Below are 8694 nucleotides of genomic sequence, written 5' to 3' on the forward strand. Positions count from 1 at the left end.
CCCACCCCCCCCCCCCCATTTGATCGTTAATTTTTTGGTGTTTTAAATACGGCTTATATTTGGCGAGTATGTATGGTAAGTCGGAGACAAAAAAAAAACAAACATTAAAATGTATATTTTAATATATCAGTCACACTTGAGTATATATCACACTAGCAAAAAATGCATAATGAGTGAAATAAATGAATGAAAAAAAAAATATATATATAGGTCGCTCTTGAGTATAAGACGCACCAGCCAGCTAGAGTGCACCAGACAGTTAAAGGACCCTCTAGCGTACAACAAACATAAGTCACACCAACCAAAAATGCATAATAAATATATATATATACATATATATGTATATATATATATACATATATATGTATATATATATATTTATTATGCATTTTTGGTTGGTGTGACTTATGTTTGTTGTACGCTGTACATATATATGTATATATGTATGTATATATATGTATATGTATATATATATATATACGTATATATATATCTATATATATATATACGTATACATACATATACATATATATACATATATATACATACATATATATACATACATATATATATATATGGAAGTTGCTGGAAGACGCACCGCCCAGCTAGAATATATATTTTACTAATATATTTGGTGTCCTTGTGAGAAATTTTATTATTTTCATGAATGTGATATGGTCTCATTTGAAATGTCTGTCCTTGTGTCCTTTACTCCACTAAATACTCCTGGGATCTTGCTGGTGTTGCAAAAAAAAAAGAAAAAAAAAACTACTGTTATTGTGAACTCCTTCAGGTGCAGAGGAAGTCGACGCTTGAGTTAATTTACCACATGGGTCCAGGGTGTACCCCCGTCCACCAGGACCACCATAACAAACATCTGCAGAGACACGTATATTTCAAACACACGTATTTTCATCTCAAACCTGCAGGGGCAGGTGCAGACGTGAGGTTTTGTTGATATTATACTTTGGGTGGGGAAAAAAAAAAAGTCACAGTGGAGCAAACCAGTTAAAAAGAAGGATTAGAGGATCTGTGTCAGGGTTAAAGAGGGTGAATATGTTACCTTGACAGTCGCTGGTAGAAGAGAACAATAAAAATAGTGAACAATATCTAAGATTAAAAGGTATCACAAGGTCAACACAGAATGCAGCGTGTGAGATAAGGCCGGTTCATCAATAATGACACCAACATTTTAGTGACTACATCGTGTTTATTAGGTTATTCTCAATCTAAAGAGTATCCAAGGATGCATTCTTAGGTAGTTGGCCTTCATCTGAGTTGGAGACAAGACTTATTTAATTACTTATTTGGAACAAATTCCAACAAAAACTTGCAACTAAAAAAGGCCTGGACTGAATTTGTGTCTTTCTTTTGTGCAGGGACTCTGTAGTCCACAATGTGATTGAATATGTAAATGGGTGAGTCACCCCTGCTGCACAAAAATATCGATCAACGTTGACAGTTGATATTTTCGAGAGAAGAAGATGGATGGATGGATGGGTGGATGGATGGATGGATGGATGGATGGATGGATAGATAGATAGATAGATAGATAGATAGATAGATAGATAGATAGATAGATAGATAGATAGATAGATAGATAGATAGATAGATAGATAGATAGATAGATGGATGGATGGATAGAAGGGTTATAAAGCATTTTCTGCTAGTTTCTTCACTCTGTCACATTCACTGATGACTAAATTACTTATCAAAGACACCATGTGGGTGATTTGCAATTAAGGATCTAATTTTCCACACCGCTGGCCTGACTTGCTGTGTCCCACAGCATACGGGACAGAAATACTGGAGGCAGGGAAGAGAGAATAATTACCATGGGCATATTGTCGAGTATTAAATGGAAACTTTTCCCTCACTCTTTTATCTCGACTTATTTTATGTTATTAATATGGGAAAGTGTCAAGGGAAAATATGTAAATGTAGAACTCAACTACAGTCGGTGGTTTTCAGTCATGGCACTGGCTCGTAGAACACGATGCATAAATGCTTAATCATTTAGTCTAACTATTGGGGAAACGTGGGTTTTGCAAACGTGGGAAAAGGCAGAAGTATAATGATAATATAAATAAATGATCTAATTTGGAAAAGTTTGGTGGGCCAGATTAAAAAGCTGAACGGGCCATATCCGATCCCCGGGCCTTAGTTTGCCGATCTACACCATCTCTCACCATCCATTTAACTGTTGTGTCAGTCAGCTACAGATAGGTACTCAGTGCCGTGCATTCAGTTACGCATGGTCTGACGCAAACCAAGGCTCTGACTGAGGTTGAAGCCTCCACAAACACATGCTTTGCTTTCAGATTATATTTTAAGCTCCAGGTGCAGAAACAAAAACCCTTTTCCTGCAGTGCATAAATAAGCGGACGGAAGTTGGAAGCACCGGATATACGGCGCATGTTATTCCTGCAGTGCATAAATAAGCGGACGGAAGGTGGAATCACCGGATATACGGCGCATGTTATTCACATGCGCTTGTGTTAAAAATTAGTTACAATTTGAATCTCATATAATTTCATGCAATTCATTTTGACAAGCCCTACATACAACGTAAAAAAATGACTTTCTCCATTTCAGCTTAAATATGAAGGCTTTTCTATAACGAGTGAAGTTAAATATAATATAGTTTTACGTAGACTAAGACATAGTAATACTTTCTGATCCTTGTACGTAAGTGGAAGACAGGGGAGTTGTACGTGAATAACAGGCCGGTTGCGCCAATTTCCCTTAATGTGAAATTGAGATCTGGGTTGCAAGAAGGTGTGGAAATGTATTTTCACTGTTGAACATGTTTTATTCTGAGGAACAAGCTCGTGACAGCCCCTGGTCTCAAAGCAAGAGCCACCGGGGGAGTGAAAGTGAGGGCAGATATCGATCGACTGATCTGCTCTGCATCTGGAGAGTCACAAGTGCAATCTGGTCCTTTATTTCCACTAACCTACATAAAACAGTTTTATGGCAGAAGGAGGCAGAAAAGCCCCCAGAGTCTGCATGGAGGTCAGAGCTGCATTCAGCGTCCCGGTGCAGTAAATGGCTGCATGCCAAAGCTGCGAGAACAGCTTTGGATGATGTTGATTTTCTGTCACACCTTCCTTATCTGTCCTGCCCCCGCGAAACATCTGCCAGACGTTCTACGGCATCTAAAAGGTCACTCAGGACAGATGTCCCCACTTTATACCAGGACATTTATATAGTCATTGACCCGCTGTTAAACTCGGAGTTCGATGTTGGTTTTTCAAAGTGGACCTTTTCATCAAATTAGCAGTGATTTATTCGAACTTAATTGAAATTTAGTCAGTCACTTTGACCACAATTTGAATCATGAATTACAAAAAAAAAAAAAAAATTAAAACACTTATTTATTCTAACCTAGTGCTTAAACAATTTTCAGTAGTGAAGTGGTGTCGGCTGAAAAAATAATAATAAAAAAAAAACAATTAGCTTATCATCGTGGTTTTAGCAGGAAGAGAAACTACAGCAGGATTAAATTACCATATTTCCTGGACTATAAGTCACACATTTTTTCATCCTTTTAGCTGGGTGTTATTTTCACACTGACAACCACTAGAGGGCACTCTAGGCTTGTGTACCAGTATCTGCTACTCTTGTAATGCTGAAAATTTACATATTCGTTATTTTCAAACTGACCGCCACTAGAGGGCACTGGTGTGACTTATACTCCGAAGCAACATATATGTTTTTTTTTCTTCTTCATTATGCATGTTTATCAATGTTAGTTTACAGCTTCTTTTTGGTAGAGGCACTGCAATTTCTATGATCTTTTATTGCGGCAAAGGATAGTAACAGCGATATTTAATGGACTTGCCCAAAAAAAAGATGAATCTTAATCTATACAAATACACTTTAGAAACAACGACAACGGCAAGAGAAAAACCTAAAAAAAAAAAGGTTTTATCCCTGACCTGCATCAGCAAACTATACATCTCCTCCTGCACTCAGAACATTTGACAAACTTTGATATTTTATTATTCCTTCAAAAATGACAGGAACGCATGGCGTCGATGGAAGCACAAATCTGGCCCGCGACGTGACTGCTACGACGGCTGCAGGCACTACGACGACTTTGTCGCATGGGCACTTCTGCCAAGAGCCATTCCAAGAGATAGTTACTATGAGCAGCAACATGATGATTGTGTTGTGTCCAAAAAAAATTATTGTGGCATTATGTGCTGCATGTTGGTCTTTTGTGGGCCTACAAATGCACTCATGCATGATGAGGGCCTGACCCACTTTAGGAAAAAGATGTAATGATGTATGACAGGTTGTTCTTTTCGACGGCTCGTGTCATGTAAAAAAAAAAAAAAAGCAGACTGATCATTTGCAGGAATTATGTCTGATTCACTGAGGACAAGAGAAACGGTGTCCTATAATCCTACAACGGTGGCTTTTAACCTAAACCAAATGCGGCGAGGCCCATGGGCCAAATGTGGCCCACAAGTCATTGTGTCTCGCCCGTGGGAGCTTTAAAAACATTTGCATTATAGTAACTGTACGAAGCAATGTACGATATTTATAACCTGAATAAATAATAATCAATTGCAGAAACATTTATTAATATGTCATGAAGTACAGTAATCCTTCTTCTATCGCGGTAGTCGCGTCCCACCATGAAATGGGAAAAAAAAATCGCAAAATAGACGCGAGATCGTTATTATATTGTGTACCCTTTATGAACCTCCCTGGACTGTATTCCCCTTTACCACACAATTATATGCACAGTAGAGTTGGAGAACGGCGAGATGGTGAGATATGCTATGATGCTTGAGCCAATCAGCGTGAGGAACAGAAGAGCATCCTCAATTAGCCAATAGTACGCAGAGTAGACATTGTGTTAGCCAATAGTATGCCGTGAACAATCTCGTCTAGGTAAACAAAGCTACCAGCGATCGTTCGCAAATGCGCTTATCGCAATTTCAAAAATGAGAATCCACATTTTTAAAGGCAAAACTTATGTATGATTTTTTGCTATATTTCGCGACATAGTCAAGATTTCGCGAGATTGGATTTAAAAAGAAATCAGTGATGTACAGAGAGAGCGAAAGGAGAACCACGATATAGAGAGTAGTTACATTTATATAGTATTCCAGTTACAACCGGCCCTTCAAGGGGAACTGAATTGCTGATGCGTTTGACACCCCTGACCTGAACCCTTGTGTGTATTATTAAATATTGACAGTAAAGCACAGACAACAAGAAACTATGTTGTCGTTTGTTTGGATCCATCTGGCAGACTGCAATTTAAAGTAACAAAAAAAGAAAAAAAAAATACCGTAATTATCCTGTTTTGCTAAAATAATCATTCAAACAACACGTCCCCCAACATATTATATATATATTCTGCCTCACAGATCAGTATCATGTCATATTTTTTGCAATATTTTCCACAGATGATCTCATGCCTGATCGTATCGTATCGTATGAACGCTGTATGAGATGACGGTGGAGTACCCTAGCACATTTGTTTTATCATAATAATGTCTGCTTTTAAAATATGAATTAACCCTTTGATGTATGACCCATGATATACTGAGTTAAAAAAAATGATACTAAGTGTTTTTATGTGTTTTTTAGACATAAAAATGAGAACTGATTTGGTTCTCTTGACACAATTATTCTGCAGTTGCAAAGGCTGACCACTGTATGGCAGTGTTGGGTGATTCTCAGGCGTCCACCGTAGAGGCTTGTATGCAACACTGCCATCAAAACCTATTCTTATCATAGAAAATGACATTTTAATAGCTGTCCACTGTAGTGACCGTCATGCATGAAAGGGTTAATTCCACACCAGACCTGGTGCTTTTACGCACCATTCTGTAAAATAGAGGAACACATTTATTCACATTTTCCTTAATAGCGAAATGCACTTGGAGATTGTGCCTTAAGAGTGCATTAAGTAAACTGATCTGAAGTTGGAAAAAGCTCATGTCGATGTTGATGTAAATTAAAGTTCAAAAAGGTCACAGGCCGAGGGCGTACTACTTCACATCGGTAAACGCTAAATGTACAACTGCAGTAACTCTAAAAATACTACTGGTATATATACGCTCACGTGCCACAACGTGAGCTCCAGCATGGTTTCCATAACATCTCTAAGGAAACTTATTTTGCATTATACATGGGAACATGCGAGCGCGATGACATTAAAGATGCAAACAGCTCATCTTCTTCGGGATTTCACAGACGCTCCCCGCTAAACAATGGTCATGTTTTATTCAGACGGGGAAACATGTCGTGGAACTACACCGCCGATTCATCTGCTTGTAGTTGTTCGGAGTTAATGAGGCTGAATTTATTCTCCGAGCTGTATCCTCTGAAGGACGCACAAACCCCCACGTGGAGGAGAGGTGACGGTTAACCCCGGCAGAACGTTTCCACCTGATTGTCCGCATGAGTGCGACTGCGGCCTCGTCAAACAATCATCCACCCGCATGACATCACATTCGCATCTCGTGTATATATTTACTTCCCGTGCATTCTTGTGTCTCTGGGAATAATAACTGGACTGCAGAATTCAGTAGGCAGGGCTCAGTACGAGTTCATCTCAGGCTCTCTCGCTGTAAAATGCTGACACCCGAAGATTGCAGCTGCTTTCATGTAAACTTCGGGGGAGCCATTGCTATCTGATAACGCGGTTATAATAATGCCGCTATTTAATAATCGTACGAAAGAGCAGAACGATGAATGGCACTAGTAACTGCCTCTCAACGTCAAAATTGCTCACCGAGTAAAACGTCGTAACCTGCAGGCTACGACGTAGAGAGCCGAGAGGAAAGTGTCTCTGTGATGAAAGACACGTCTGAACACACCGGTGTAGTAGTATGTCACGCTGTAGATTGATGCTCAAAAAAAATCTTACAGCCGTGCTTATCGTTGTACATTTTCCAGAGGCGATGTTGATTTACAAACATCGCTTTACAGTGAGGAAAAAAAAAAAAACCCCAAGATAAAAACACACACTCCAAACCGCCGTCTCATTTTTATTTCGCACCCCCTAGTGGCATCTCGTGCGCTCTCAGAGTGTCGTAGCACGTTCCACTCCAAAGTGTTACTACACTGTGCACTCTATTAGGGTATGGAAAGATAGATAGATAGATAGAGTAACTACTGCGTTTAGTTAAGTTAGTTGTAGTAGTAGTACTGGTGATGGTGGTAGTAGCGCAAGTAATAGTAATAGTAGTGGTTGATAATTCTTTTTACAATTCAATTTGCTTACACAGGTTAACAATGTCATATACATACTGTACATATATACATATATATGTATATACATACATATACAGTATATATAAATATATATAAACATACATAAATATACATACATATACTGTGTATGTATGTTTATATACTGTGTATACTACTATATATATTACAGTATATGTACTATATATTAAATGCGTTTTAACCATTGTATGTGTATGTGTGTGTGGGACAAGATGCAAACTCGTTGCGAGGACGCTGGTTTTGTACAAAAACGTCGGCCATTGAAAAAGACTTGGCGGGCTGCATCTGGCCCCCGGGCCTTGGGTTGGACACGTGTTCTACAGTTTACCACTACGTCAATTGTACCCACTGTACATGTACATGTACAATGAGAAAGAGCTGTCGAACAATGCGCGGGTTAGAGAAAATGATACCAAAGATCGTGTTGTTCGGATTTAAAAACTACGAGATGATGAACAAAAAAAAAAAAAAACGAGTGGCAGTGAGTGGAAGGACTCGAAAGGACTCGAAACAGAAACGGCAGGACTTGGGACTTGACTTGACGCTTTTCAGTCTTGACTTGGAGTCGACTCGGACTTTGCCTATTTTGACTTGAGACTTGACTCGGACTTGAGTGCAAAGACTTGAGACTTGCTTGTGACTTGCAAAGACAATGACTTGGCCCCACCTCTGGTGTGTGCTTAGTTAATATTCACCTCTCTTTAATGATACACTCTGTTAATGTTCTTCTCACAGACTTCTCATTCAACATTTAACCTTGTCAGACATGGGATCCATTAAGAGCTCCCGGAAAGGGTTGCGCATTACGGGCTCATTTGAAGTGACTTCCATATTTAATAAACCGCTCACGGCCCCAGCAGATCAGACGGCGAGGAGGCGCACTTAACTGCGCCGTAGAGATAGATAAGCCTCATCATTTATATGACACAAAAGCCCAAGGAGTCACACCCCTGCCTCACCATCATGGTTTCCCTTCCTTTCGTTCCCGCTCCTTCCTCCTCTTTGTAGAGTCTCTTTTCACCCCTAACGCGGTACGCAGCATAATGCTGCTTCGTCATCTTCTCCGGGTTGCCCCCCGCTGGTGCTCCAGTGTGATTTTTTTTTTTTTTTACGACGCTTTAATAATATTTGCTTTTTTTTAATAGACTCAGATTATTTGTTTGTACATGGCACAGCCGCTGCCAACTGAACCCATAATAATAATCCATTCAGCCATATTAAAGTGGATCACTGGCAGGAAACCCTTCCAGTGGATATTAATGCTTTTTTTTTTTTTTTCTCTCTCTTCACATTTTTACAATGCACCTTAGATTGCACTGGTATTTGTATCACGCGTGTGCAGAAAGGTAATGACTGGAGCCCTGCTCGAACAGAAGTGAAGAGATGAGAATGAGAGCGGGGTTAACGCACGGGGAGGGGGTGATGGGCGTTGGG

This window comes from Cynoglossus semilaevis, chromosome 19 (genome assembly GCF_000523025.1).
Source record: "Cynoglossus semilaevis isolate Cse_v1.0 chromosome 19, Cse_v1.0, whole genome shotgun sequence".
Taxonomy (NCBI): Eukaryota; Metazoa; Chordata; class Actinopteri; order Pleuronectiformes; family Cynoglossidae; genus Cynoglossus; species Cynoglossus semilaevis.